This window comes from Balaenoptera acutorostrata, chromosome 11 (assembly GCF_949987535.1).
Source record: "Balaenoptera acutorostrata chromosome 11, mBalAcu1.1, whole genome shotgun sequence".
Taxonomy (NCBI): Eukaryota; Metazoa; Chordata; class Mammalia; order Artiodactyla; family Balaenopteridae; genus Balaenoptera; species Balaenoptera acutorostrata.
In genome coordinates this window covers 103,004,591-103,018,692 of record NC_080074.1, presented here as the reverse complement: position 1 = coordinate 103,018,692, position 14,102 = coordinate 103,004,591, and positions in this window count along the sequence as shown.

Below are 14,102 nucleotides of genomic sequence, written 5' to 3'. Positions count from 1 at the left end.
TATTAATACTCAATCAGAATGTGCATTTTAACAAGGGCCTTGGGTGGTTTGTGTGCACATTTCAGGTTTTAGAGAAGTGTTTTAACGAGGTGAAAAGAGGATGTTGGTCCAGCACTCCGGTTACTTAGTTAGCAAGGGCCAGACTGAATCCTGCCTCTTCCACTTGTGAGCTGCATCATTTTGGCCAGTTACTTAATTAAGTCTCAGCTATTCCGATGGGAGTGATGATGGTCCTTACTTCTCAGGGTTATTGGGATTATCAACTGAGACAATCCACATGAAGCTCTCATCACAGCCCCTGGTATATAGTCTGTGCTCCGTCGATGTTAACTAGTACTAATCTTATTATGGCTGCTATTTTTCCTCCAGAGTTGATCCTTTTACCTTCCCTAAACCAGCCCCAGCACAGGGATGACAAAATACATGGCAAGCATCTCACTAGTTTATTCTCCAGTGTCCAAGACAGACCTGCTAATCCATCAAGACACTTTCTCCCAGAGCCCAGACTCACCTGAGAGTCTGTCTCACACAGGGCTCCAGGCAACTGTTCCTAATTGAAGGAGGTATGCAAGGGAAAAACAATTTCCCATCTCTGGTTGACGTGGGCAGCCCCAAAGACCAAATCTCCCCTTTAATCCACGGCATTGGTATTCTTAGTAGTGACAGGTACCAGGACAAGGCAAGGGAAGAGGGTAAGACCAGCAGGAAGAGGCCAGCCCTGGAGACCGTGAGAACAGAGGGACCAGGAGAGGGAGTTGCTCTGAGGCAGGTGCTCAGCTGGGGGCATGTTAAAACTTAGCTGTCTTAAGATACCTAAATGGAAATATCAGAAGGAAGTTGCAGACACAGTGTTGGATTTAGGAGGAACATCTGAGTTGGAGACAAAGATCTGGTCACCATCTGCAGCAGATGCTGTTGATTATCCAACAACAATTTCCCCCTTCCTTTTAGCTAACTGCACCCCACTTTTGTTCACATGTGGAGCGGTCATGCTTGCCGAGGAGGCTGGACCCCAGCACCGTGGATGAATCTGGATTAGCCCAATACAATCCTAGGGAATTCCATTCCCCTAATCTGTGTTTAAGAGTGGGAATGTAATATGATTCTGGACAATGAAATGCAAGGGGATGTCTGCAAAGAGGATTCTGGAAAATTCTAGGAGTCATCTCTTTTTTCAAAAAGAGAGCAAAGAGAATCTTCCCTTCGTCTGCCTCTAGATGTGGCTCTGTGAGGAGCCATGGCCTGAAGCTCTGCAGCCATTTTGTGACCATGAGGGGAAAAAAACCTAAGGGCAAAAATCAACGTGCTAAGGGTGGCAGAGCAGAACGATGGAAAGAAAGGGGGTCTCTGATGATACTGAGCCATCAAATTATCCAACTCCAGAAACAAGCGCAGGACTCCTCACTGTGTGATGATAAATGTCCTCTTTACTTAAGCCCCTTGAGTCAAGGTCTCCGTTCCTTGCTATGCTAATTACTTCAACCAATGCACCATCTATGCAGAGAAATAGCTACATGACAAAGGCGACAATAAAGCCAACAAAGTGTGCAGGGAGGAAAAAAGCAAAGGGGAGGCCAATGTTGGGGGCGGGAGAGAATTAGAGCCCCTGTGTCTTGCGGGTTCACGGAATGGAAGGTTCCAGAAAAAATACACAGACGTGGAATGAAATGCATACAGAAATCAATGACAGTAGAAGAAGGCAGAAGGCGATGGGAAGAGTGGGAGGGAATTACTCTTTGTTGGTTGACTATCTACCTGTGTGATTGACAGCTACCCCATGGTGGCCGGGATGACCCCAGTGTCCAAGACTTGGGAAGCTTTGACCCTCAAGATGAGAAAGAAGCGCCCCTCTGCAGATATGGAAGCCACATGTCCAGGGCCTCCAGGACAGAGGCTTTACAGAATGCTGTCCATTGTCAGACCCGGGCTCTGACACCTGGTCCTGACCTATCTTCTGTAGACAGAACACGATACACAGAGCTGTGTCTATCAGCTGTAACTCCACGGAAGTTACTTTGTTGCTTTCTTGTTACCACGCAAGCAGCTTCCCCGTGCCCTCCTCCCTCCCCCCTTCTTCCTTCCTCCTTGGCTCTGAGTATTCCCTGTGCTTGCTGCCTTTGGTCACAGGGGTCCCTCTACCGTGGTGTCCTTCCTCCCCATCCCGTCTCTACTTGTTAAAGCGTCTCTTCCTGTCCTTCAAGACTGCCACCTCCTCCAGGAAGCCCTCCCCCTTTCCCCCAGGTGGAAGTTATCTCTGGCACTTAAGTGCTCCCATTGCACTTGGCTTGAACCTCTATCCTTCTAAGCTCGAGGGGGGAAGTATTTGGGGACATCTGTGGTCTCCTGGGAGACAAGAACACAGACCCAGAAGGAAATTCACTTGTACAAATAAAGGCAAGGCCTGCACACAGTCTGTCCCATGTGTGAGCAGAGGGTGGGTGCAGCAGGTGCAGAAGTGACCCACTCCCTCCACCCACCTACAAAATCGCCCCTCCCCATTCCCTTCCCAGATGACCTCCAGGGCAGAACGACCTTGGCAAAGCAGGATGTGCACCCCTCGCCTTCCCCACCTACAGAGGGTAAGTGACCTCACCAGCCCCCAGATAAATGTCCACTTTCTTTGGGGCCACCTCACTCGGTGGCCCTCCCCGCTGCTTGGCCTCTCTCCTCCTCAGCCGCCTTCTCTGCTGGGCTCCAGGCCCAACGTCTAGCCACTCTCTTTCTCTTTATCTTCCTTCTCCTTTATCTGGCATTGTTTCTTTCTCTGTCTGCCCACCTCTGTCGGCCGCTGGCCTTGTCCTTCCTCACCCCTCCTCCTCACTCCCTCGGCCTCCCAGACTGAAAGGAAGATCCTTCAAGGAAAGCAGACCGGCTCCTGGCACACCAGGGGACCTGGGAAACAGACCCAAAGGACATGAGGCTTTGGGGTCTGAAACCAACTGGCAGAAACTTACACGTGTTCATCAGACCTGATTGGACCTTGGAGTAAAATCACCGGTCAGAGTCCCAGAAGCCGGGGCCAGAAATGCAAACTGTGGCCTCGCTAGCATCTGAAACAGTGGCCTGAACGGCTTTGATTACGCGCCCCGGTCAGTTTTTAAAATTGAGCAGTGCCTTCAATATATGCATATCTACCTACTTCTAAGTCCTACATTAAATGAAATCGTCAATTGTGGCAAAGAATGCTAGTGGTCTCCCATTAACCATTTTCCATTCTTCTACGGTATTGAAACCCCTAAATTTTAGCTGGACACCTAGCCATCCAAAATGAAGACTGTATTTTCCATGCCCGAGAATTTAGGCTTAGCCATGTGGATGAAGTTGTGGCCAATGGAACCGGAGGGGAGGGGATGGCTAAATTCGGGACACTGCCCCCTCTCCCCCACTTCCCACAGGCTGCCCCCTGGAGCATGGACTTGGTAACAAGCCATCTTGGACTTCGTGGAGAAGAAGGATAAGATCTAGCAAAGGAGAGGCAACAGAGGAGGAGCCTGGATCTCTGGACAGCCTGATGGGGCACAGACCTCTTACCAGCCTGGGCCATCTGCCTCTGGACACTTCCACCTAACCTGAGTCCTGCTGTCATGCACCTGAACCTACTATGTTGTCCTTTTATAATAACGTTGTGTACATCATTTTACGTACACAAATATAGACTATGAGAAGGATGATAATTTTGACTTTTTATTTATTTTTATTTATTATTATTATTATTATTATTATTGGCTGCTTTGGGTCTTCGTTGCTGTGCGTGGGCTTCTCGTTGCTGTGCGTGGGCTCCTCATGGCAGTGGCTTCTCTTGTTGCAGAGCACAGGTTCTAGGCACGCAGGCTTCAGTAGTTGTGGCACACGGGCTCAGTAGTTGTGGCTCGCGGGTTCTAGAGCGCAGGCTCAGTAGTTGTGGCACGCGGGCTCAGCAGTTGTGGCTCACGGGTTCTAGAGCACAGGCTCAGAAGTTGTGGCGCACGGGGCATGTGGGATCTTCCCGGACCAGGGCTTGAACCCTAGTCTCCTGCATTGGCAGGCGGATTCTTAATCACTGCACCACCAGGAAAGTCCCTAACTTTTTATTTTAGAAAAAGTTTAGACTTACAGAAAATTTGTAAAGATAGTTCACAGAGTTCCCATATACCCCTATTAGTTAGTTTCCCCTATTACTAACATCTTCCATAGTAATGGAATTTATGAACAAATACTGATACATGATTACTTTAAAGCCCTTGCTTTACAATGGTATTTTTTTGTTGTTGTTATTGGTTACACCGTGAAGCATGCGGAATCTTAGTTCCCTGACCAGGAATTGAACGCGCTCCCCCTGCAGTGGAAGCGTGGAGTCTCAACCACTGGACCGCCAGGGAAGTCCCACAATAGTATTTTTTAAAATAAATAGAAGTTTACCATTTTCTTCCTAACCCCACACACCTGGCACACCCCCTGTGTCTGGGTGCCCCGGGGGGGGACCATTGTTGAGGTCATTCCCTCTTAGTCCCCTCACTAGTCACATAGCTCAGGAATAAGGCCCTGAGAGGGGACACCAGGTGGAGGGAGGCCAAGAGTGTGAGTACTGAGCACATGCTGAAAAATGGGGTGATCAGTGGCACGAAGGACCAGTCCAGAAAGCGTCTTGGAAGTTGGGCTTGGAGCGGGGTGACAGGGACTGATGGAGAGAAGGGTCTGGCATCTCCAAGGCAGAGACCAGCCCATGTGCAGACTGACCCCAGGGGTGGCAGGAGCAGAGGCAGAGGGTGTGGTAGTGAGGGAGAATCTGGTTTGCATAAGGAACGTGGCCTGGGAAGCAGTGCAGAGCTGGGCTGAGTCAGGGAGGTGGGTGATGGACTCCTGCCCTGGGTCTCGGGTACTTTCCTTCTCCAAGAGCCTGTCTGTATTTTTTAGAGCCCAAGGCTCTGTCTGTTCTGATGAACTCTGTGTGTCCTGGTTCCCCATTGAGACAGTGGGGTTTTCCTTGACCCTTGGGAGTCCATGTATCTGGAGGGTGGCCACAATCTTGGAGAAATATCATAGCAAAACCCCCCTTTTCAGGACAGGCCATGAGATAAGAGCTATTGGCAGAATCAAGGCCTTTTCTGGCACATATATAAGGAATGTACCCACGGCATACACTACACACCCCTTACTGATGGCTTCTGTTCAAATTCCGATTCCCAGGTTTTCTGTGACTGTGCAGGGAAGAAGCCTGTGGACTGGGGGAGGTCAGGAAGAAGGGTTCCTGGGGTCCCCTGCATCTGGAGAGAAATGAGCCCATGGACTTGTGCCCGGTGGCCCAGCACGCTGGCCATCAGCTAGGCCTGGGTTATAGAAACAGGCACAGAACAAGGTCACAGATAGTCACAGGTGGAAGGAACGTAGGACACACGATATGGTACTGAAACGACTTCTTTCTCTGTCTAGCCTGTGCGCATCCCTGAGGATGGGACTGGGTCCCTTCCTTTTGCATTTCCACGTCCAGCTCAGGGCCCGGTTTGCAATGCGTGTGCTGAATGATTTGTCCATGCAAACACACTAATCTTGTTCACAACAGAACCAGCAGGGGCTTGGGTAGCCTGAGCTTTGGGTCCCATTATTCTTTTCGCTGCACCAAGTTACCGAATTGCTCCTGGGCCTCGGTCTGGCTGCGTGTTGGTTCTGCCGGCCACTGTGCTCCTCCCCCCCAGGTACATCCACACCTGTTCCTCTGGTGGTTCACCCGGGCCGATGTGCTTACAGAGCTCATGGAGAGCGCTATGACCACAGGGCCTTTGCACACCCAGCTGGTTAGCTTCAATCAGCCTGAGCCCCTGGCTCTAGCAGCCTTCTTAGAGAAAGGAAGGCGCACATGGGGACAGACAGTGTTTCTCAAGCCCTTAACACTCAGTGGGGCTATAGTGCCCGGAGGATAAAAGCCAAGATCTTTAGGGTAGAATTAGTGTCCCCCATAGTTTTTATGGAGCCCCCGCCTCTCCAATACCGACTTCCACACTCTCACTCTAATCCTCACTCTAATCACCCGCCTCCCCAAACATCCATGGCTCGGTCATTGTGCCATTCCTTACACTCAGCGTTTCTTGTCCCCAGACCGTGGCTCAAATCCTGCTGTGTCTGGGAGTGCCACCCCCGTCTCTCCCTGCCAAAATCCCACTGTCCTCCGAATTCTGAATCAAATCCCTCCTCCTCTCAGCTTTCCCGATTCCCCGCCCACCTGCTCCCCATCCTCTGCATTCCCAGGGCCCCATTTAGCCCCCAGCGCTACAGTTAGTTTTATATGTGTGTCCAGCCAGGGACTCTGAACTGTGGGGAGCACGGATGCTGGGACCTTTGTTTCCTGTCTCTCTCACCCTCATCTCTACACCGAACCCAGGAGATGCTCCTGGTATATCCTATGCTGAGGGTGGGGCAGAGTGGCCAGCAGACTGCTCTCTGTGTTGGAAAGGCAGAGCTTCCTTATTTGGCCACACTCTGAATCAGACCATCACAAATGCGCCGTCTCCCCTTTAAGCTAGGTGAGGCCATTACTGTGTGCAGGAGGCGATGTTGGATCTTGGGGACCATGAGATCAAGCAGGGATGATGTGAATTATCCTGACCCATGGCTGGAGGACCAGACCCAGGAGGAACAGCCTGTTTGGAACCCGTGGCCAGTCCCACCCTTGGGAAAGATCACCCATGTTGCCAAATGGGCAGGAGGACTGAGTTACGGTTTCCCAGGAGGCTCAATGGACCCAGGAGAGGAGCGGAAGCCAGGCCAGAGATCATTGCAAACCCCCCCGGCCCCTCTTCCTATCCCATGGCTCCGCTCTCTTGGCCACTAGAGACAGGCAGGAGTGACAGCCTAAGGAAGAGACCTTGGGCAAGAGGGTCTCCCCTTTCTGGAATCTCCTTCAATACCCTTGTGAAGATGGGCTCCAAATTTCCCACCCGAAATTTTATTTTTAACCCGGAACAAAACAGACAGTCAGCGTCCTCTGTAAACGTGTCCACCAGCACAAGCACGTGGTTTGTCAACTGAATGTTGAAAACTGCTTCCTCTGTGGAAGGGTCTCCCCACAGCAGGTCATGAAGACTCTTGTTATGTCAGCAGTTCTGTCAGGCAGGGTTTGGGGCACCGCCTCCCCCAGCCCTCGTCTACCTCTTCCCTCCTCAGAAGCTCTCCAGAGAAGCACCCCGTGGCCCCCAGAAAGTCCGGGGCTCAGAGCAACGGCACAGCTACTTCCCAGCAGTGGCTTTATCCCAGCATCCTTCACGCCACCCCCTCCCCCATTTCCTCTGGGCCTCCCCACCACACATGCCGTTGGGGTCCTCACATGGAAGGTTCTTTGCAGCTCCATGGGTCCCCCAAGCAGCTGCAGCTCCCCTCATCTCCTGAGTGCCGGTGATCTTCACCCGATGCAGCCATGACCCTTGGACTTGGAACCAGAATCATCAAATTCACCTTCCTCTTATCCTTCCAAGGGGGGTGGGGTGGACAGGCTTCTGTGAAGAACCCGAGCTACCCAGCGCCCACCAGCCAAGCAACGCTCAGCCAAGAGCAAGGAAACAGCCTGGGATTAGACTCTCCCTTCTTCCCTGAGAAGGGCCAGCTCACTGCCTGTGGACCACACCAGCTTTCCTTCTATCACCCCTCATCTGTCAGATCAAAGCCCTAGAGCATCCCCACTAGCCTAAGGAAGAATTGGCTCCAATAATACAAAGTCATGAACAATCTCAAACCCATTCTGTTGGGCTTTGGCGAACTAGGTGATTCTTTTCTTGCAGCTGATTTTCCTGAATCTATTGAATATTAAAATGTGTGGCAGACAGGTCTACCATCCAGGGGGCACCCCGTGGAGGGGACTTTCCAGTTTTTTCCGTGGACAAAAATCTGCTCTCTCTCTCCCCACCACCTCTATCTGCCCCCCTGCCCCGAGCCAAGCAGGAACCTCCCAGTGTCCCAGTGACTTGTGTCACAATGCAGGCCAGTGACATGGAGGCCACAGAAACATTTGCCTGAGGTGTGACCGCTGCCCCCTCAGGGCTCTGGGCTTCCATGGTCAGCCCTCCGGACACAGTTTTACCCTCCTAGACACTGGATAGCAGTTTTTAGATTCTGGCCTCTGACATCAACTGGCCTCTCATAAAAGGGTCCATGTCCCTTCTGCAGGACACAACATTTTAAGACTGATTTAAATAGTACATAACGTGGCTTTTAAAACCAAAATGTACGGTAGTGTCTACCTGGGGGCCATTGAACCAAGGTCGTTGGCTTCACTGGCCCAAGGAGTCCCCAGTACTTGTTTCAGCTCCTCCGCTGGCCATTCGCACCCCAGCCCCACTCCTCCCCGGGGTCTTGGGGGGATGGCTTGGCTTCTCTGGGCCTCAGGTTATTCATCCTGGAAAGGAGCGGGATGGGCCAGTTTTCCCTCCAGAAGGAAAACTCAGTAACGATAAGAGGAATAACGATGCTAGGTCTATCATGTGCTTGCTGTGTACTCTCCATCTCTTTGCTTTAATACACACACACACACACACACACACACACACACCTGTATAATTCTAGTTGGTAAAGGGCTTCAGCCTCAACCCTCTTCCCCATCACTCACCTCATTTAAGTTTCACAAACAGTCGATTTTGCCCCAAGCCCATCCACATTGGCATCCCCACCCCTGCCATTAGTGGTTCAGCCCCTCCTGGCGTTTTCCTGAAGACTTCCCATCTCCGCTGCGGTTCGCCCAGCCTGGAATCCCGCAGCCTCCAGACAAAGCCCAGACCGTTGGGGAAGCTTAGGATGACCTGCGCACAGGCTACCGAGTAGGTGCCACCGGCGTTTATTATTGCGAGTAATTGTCCTGTTATCCTGCCTTTTTTACAGATGAGGAAACTGAGGCTCCGAGCAGAGGTAAAGGCTGTTGCACGTGCAGCTGGCCAGGGGTGGAGCCGTGAGCGGAAGCCAACTCTTGCCGGCTCCAAAGCTGCCCCCTTGCCCGCCGCTTCTCACTCCCCGGAGGCGCCATGATGTTTATAGCCTCTGGTTTCTTACAGGATGTTCTTTCGGGCTAGTGTGATATTCACACGTCTGCCCAGGAAACTCCTATTATGCTCCCCGTTCTTGCTCAGGCGTGTTATATCCTCTGTGAAATCTCCCCAGACCCCTTTCCAGACGTAGCATCCCCTCCTCTGGTTAACACTGTCCCTTTCATCCCTCTGTTACTGCATCCATCTCATCACACAGTCATCATTTTTTTTTTTTAATTAAAAAAAATTTTTTTTGTCCATTCCGCGTGGCATGTGGGATCTTAGTTCCCCGACCAGGGACCGAACCCGCGCCCCCTGCATTGGAAACGTGGAGTCCTAACCACCGGACCTCCGGGGAAGTCCCACACAGCCGTCATTGAACCACCTGTCAGCCTTCTCTCTGCCTCTGTGAGCATTTTGAGGGTGGGGACCAGGTTTTGTTTGTCATTGGACCCCCAGCCCCAGTGAGTACGTGAGCTCACATATACTGAACAGTTTTCCAAGTGTTAAGTGCTTTACGTGGACTGTCTTACTGAACTTTCCCAATGACCCTAGAAGATATCATCTTCTCCCTTTTACAGATGAGGAAATTGAAAGTGAGGGAGCTGCCAGATTTTAATCGTTTAAATTTATGGTAGCGGGGGTACCGGGGGATTCGTCCTGAAGCTGGGTTTCGCCGTACATTGTTTTCACTTTACACATTGTGTGTTTGGGAGTGGGTATGGCAATGACGAGGACTGACGCCCTCCCTGGGTGCCACTTCTAGAGGGAATCATCCATGTGCCCAAAGTCACACGGCTGGAAAGTAGCAGAGTCAGGATTTGAACCCTGGTTGGGGGGTCGGAGGACCCCTGAGATGGGTGCCGGGGGGCCGTTAGTCCGAGGTCACTAGGTAATGAGGCATTAGTGTGCAGTTTACAAGAAGAAACCCAAAGGACTCCATTTTTTCTAACTTATAGGTTAATAGGGGAAATAAGTCATTAAAATGTACATAGTGAGATGTGACAGGGTGAGAGAGTGTCATGGACATATATACACATATATACACTACCAAATGTAAAATAGATAGCTAGTGGGAAGCAGCAAAAAAAAAATAATATATATATATATATATATACATAGTGACACATACAAAAACGACACACCCAGCAGGTACACAAAAATAGCAACTGGGCAGAAATCTGAGTGTGGAGCTGAGCTGCTATGGGGTGAGGGGAGCGGGGTGAGTGGGTTGGTTTCTGGGTAGAAGGGCATATGAATCAAAGTTTTAAAGAGGAGGCGGAGACAGGCTGTCCTGCTAAGCTGGCCCTACCTACCCTGTGGGTTCTGGCTTCCTCATCCATGCAGATGGGGCTTAGAGTCAGTGGTCTCAAGAACCCTCCCAGCCTTGCCAATTTATGATTCTGGTTTTGTTTTCAAAGCAGAGAAAATACTGAACACACACAGCACTCAGACTCTCCTCAATTCCTGTGATTTTTAAAAGATTTCTCGGAGAACAGCCGCTCAGACATTTCCATGTGGATCGTCTGCCTTGAGACTTGTTTGTGGCCAGGTCTCATAAGGAGTCACCTTATGATGTGTGTTGAGGAAGGGGAAGTAGGATTGGGGGGATGGGTCTAGGGGGGATCTTTGTACACCAGGAGCAGCAGGTGAGTCTGTGGTCTTTCAGGAGATTCTAGCCAAGCAACAAGCATCTTCCACTGGAGGAACACGCAGCCAAGACAGGCAGGCTGGACTCAATCCCCCATCTGGTCTCGATGGGCAGTGCACACCTGGAGAGTACCCAGACCTCTCCAGCATCCCACACACAGGCTCCCCGAGCCCCGCCCTGCCCCCACTCAGAGCGCCCCCCCCCGCTACCATTTGGCTGTGCTGGGAGCAGGCGGCAGTGCCCGGGCCTGGCAGGGCTGGCACAGGAAGGGCTCCGACCCCTCCCCACCCAGCTCTCTACCCTCCAGCTGTCGCTCCCCCTCCAAGCCCACCATTTGGCAGGTGCGGCTCCCACTCCCACCCCAGTCTGGTCCAGCAGGCACGGCTTAAGTTTCCACAGAAACTCTGCCTTTCCTGGGGTTTGGAGCAGCCCGGCAAGGAGGGTGGTGGGTGGTTTCACCAGCCACGGTTCCAAATGCTGCTGGCTCCAGGACCCCCTCTCCTCCCACGGCTTCTGGCAGGGCATGGTCACTGCCACGACAGGGCCCTGGCAAATCCTGGCAGGAGAGGGTGGGTGGCCTATTGTCTGTTCCTATTCCCCCTCGCTCTCTGAAACCCAGAATAGCAACCATCACACTTAAGGGTCACTTTCAACCTTTTAAAGGACTTGCTAAATTTTATTCCACTTGATCCCCATGAGTTCCCCGGGAGGTAAGCAGGATAATTCAGATTAACCCCTTTTGGCCAAAGGGGAAGCAGAGACCAGAGCGGGGTGAAATGACTTGCCCAAGGTCCCACGGCTGGTTCGCTGGCATGGGAGCCGTGGAGACTTCCCCAGGCCACATTGCCCCTGCCACACCCTTTCCAGGGGGCACGACATACTCCCAGAGGTCACGGTGAAAATGTCTTTGCACTTTTCACAGCCTCCCGTTTGCATAAAAGAACCTGGAGGTGTAGGGAGCTCTCGCGGGGCAGCGGTGGGCAAGGACGTCACTCTTGGGCAGCCTCACCACGTCTGGGCACCAGAACCCACCCTCCCTTCTCTCCCCAACTTGCTGGAGACATGTGCTTTGTGATCAATTCTGTATCCTGGGCGAATCTTTTGATCGACATGAAAAGCGCCAAAGAAAGATGCTTTGTCTGTGTTTTTCCATAGGAGTAATGTAAGCTTCAGAGAGTAAAGGAAATCAGAAAATTTGGGAAGGAGGAGGGCAGAGGAGGAAGAGATGTGCACGCATGTGGCTGGAGACAGGAGTTTCTGGGGTTCGCTCCATATGTGCCCACCTCTTGGCAGTTTCTCGTGTGGTGGACTTATTAACTTGACCCCGCCTGGCTTGAGAAGAGAACCCTCCAAAGGCAAGAGGCTCATTCCTGAATCCACAGGACCAAAGTCATGGGTCTAGCCCATCCCTAAACTCCCCCAGTGGCGAGTCTGAACCCTGGTCTTAAAAGTTTCCAGAGAAGGAGGTACCTTGATCAATTCCCAGGTCTCTAGGTGCTACTTAGAGTCTAACCTAAATCCTTCCTGCTGCATTTTTAAAAGACCTTCGGATCTCTGCAGAGGAGAGAGCAGGCAGGGTGCCAACGGGCAGGAAATGAAATCATGAGGCTGGTCATTTCCCTCTTTTCTTTCCTCTCCACTCCCCTCCTCCTTGTGCATCCCCCCACTACCCTCACCCCTGGGGCTGCTTGTCAGATGTTTCCACTGTCATGAGCAGCGCCTGTGTGGACAGTTCCTTTATGTGTTATCGATTTTTGCTGTGAGCCTTCGGGCTTCTCCTTGCAGCCCTGACGAGGGAAATCCCATAATGAAGGATTTCACAGAGCTCGCGGGCTGAGAGAGGCTTTTCTTTCCATCTGTCATCTTACTTCACGCCCTGACCTTTCTGTTCCCATGCAGGGCGGTACCAGGAAGAAGCTTGGGCTGGGGAGTGAATGTCTGTGGTGGGCCGTGGACTGGGCAGTAAGTGAACCAAAGCAAGTGAGCTGGGGTCGGATGACCTTGAAAGGGTGCATTAAGGACCAGAGCACATCCTTCAGGGGTGTGGATGGAGGAGGGTGGGGTGAGGAGAAGGGTTTGAAGAAAGGAGAGAGGCTCTGGTGAGAAGGAGGTCCTCTGTAGAAGTGGGACCACAGAACAGCCTAGGAGCCCCTGGCCAGACACCCAGCGAAGCCACTCTTACCAAAGAAGCCAAGGCTTTGGGCTCCCCCAAATCTGGGTTTAAATGCTGGCTCCCCCCCTTGCTTGCTAGGGCCTTGGGCCAGTCCGTTAACTTCCCCAAGGTTCATTTTCCTCATTTGAAAGTCAGGGGTGGCGACTCAGACATCACCGGCAGATGGAACAGGCCACTGTCCGGCGCTCAGTCTGGCACCTGCAGGTGGGCAGCGCGTAAGCAAGGATGCTGGGCACGCTTTGGGGGAGGACAGAACCTCAGCACCTCCACCTGGAAGATCACAGAAACCAGAAACCCCAGCCATGGCCTCTGTGCAGACAGAATACCCAGTACCCACCCCCTTCAACGGGGCCTCAGCCCCGGCCAAGCAGCGGTGGGAAAGCAGCTCAGGGCTTTGATGACAGCGAAAGGCCACCTTCCAACCGACTTTCCCATGTCGGGTCGAGACGGAGGCTGAAAAAATATCCCAGTCTCCAAGGCTCCACCACCAAATACCCGCCCGGCCCTGTGCTTTGCAAAGGCCAAAGCCTTCGAGATGCACAAGAGTTGTGACTGTCTGCAATGCTGGTAACATTTCATCTTTCCAAGGACCTTGTTCATTTATCAGGGTTCTTAAAACCCTTTTGTTCCTAAGCTCGTGGTGAGCACAGAAAACATTCTATCTAATATCAGAGCACAGCTGTTCCCTGACAGACAGACTTGGGGAGAAAACTCTTAAAAAAAAAAAAGAAAAGGGGGGGTTATCCCATCAGGGACAGAAACATGGGAGAAGCAGCTGGGGCAGCAGCTGCCTGACAAGAATACGCTGTGGGGGGACCTTTGAGAAAGTCGCTCCCAGCGATAGTGGGCCCCCGGACTCTCAGCACCTAGACAGAGGCCAGGTCTCAAGTCGGGGCTCCACCTCCCATAGGGTTCCTGGCAGTCGCACCCAAGACCCCAGCCAGGGCCCCTAAAAATGTTTGAAGTAGGTGTGGAGTCTTGAGTAACATCTTCTTAAGGGCCAGTGTGGCTGGGGAAAAAAAAAAAAAAAAAGCCTAGTGGAAAACTCTGTCCATCCAAGGCCACAGACAACCAGGAAATATTTTCTAAAAAGGGCTTTGATTGCTCCTGAAAGCCCAAGACAGAGTAAGCAGGACCAGGCCAAGGCGGGGACTCTGTGACCTTAGCCACTGGCCGGGGGAGGTGGGACAGGTCCAGAGTCTAGGATTTATTTTCAGCTCTTAATGATTTAGTCGGAAGTCGTGTAAAACTTCACGAATTAGGATAAAAGAAAAATCATATCCGCACTGATGAA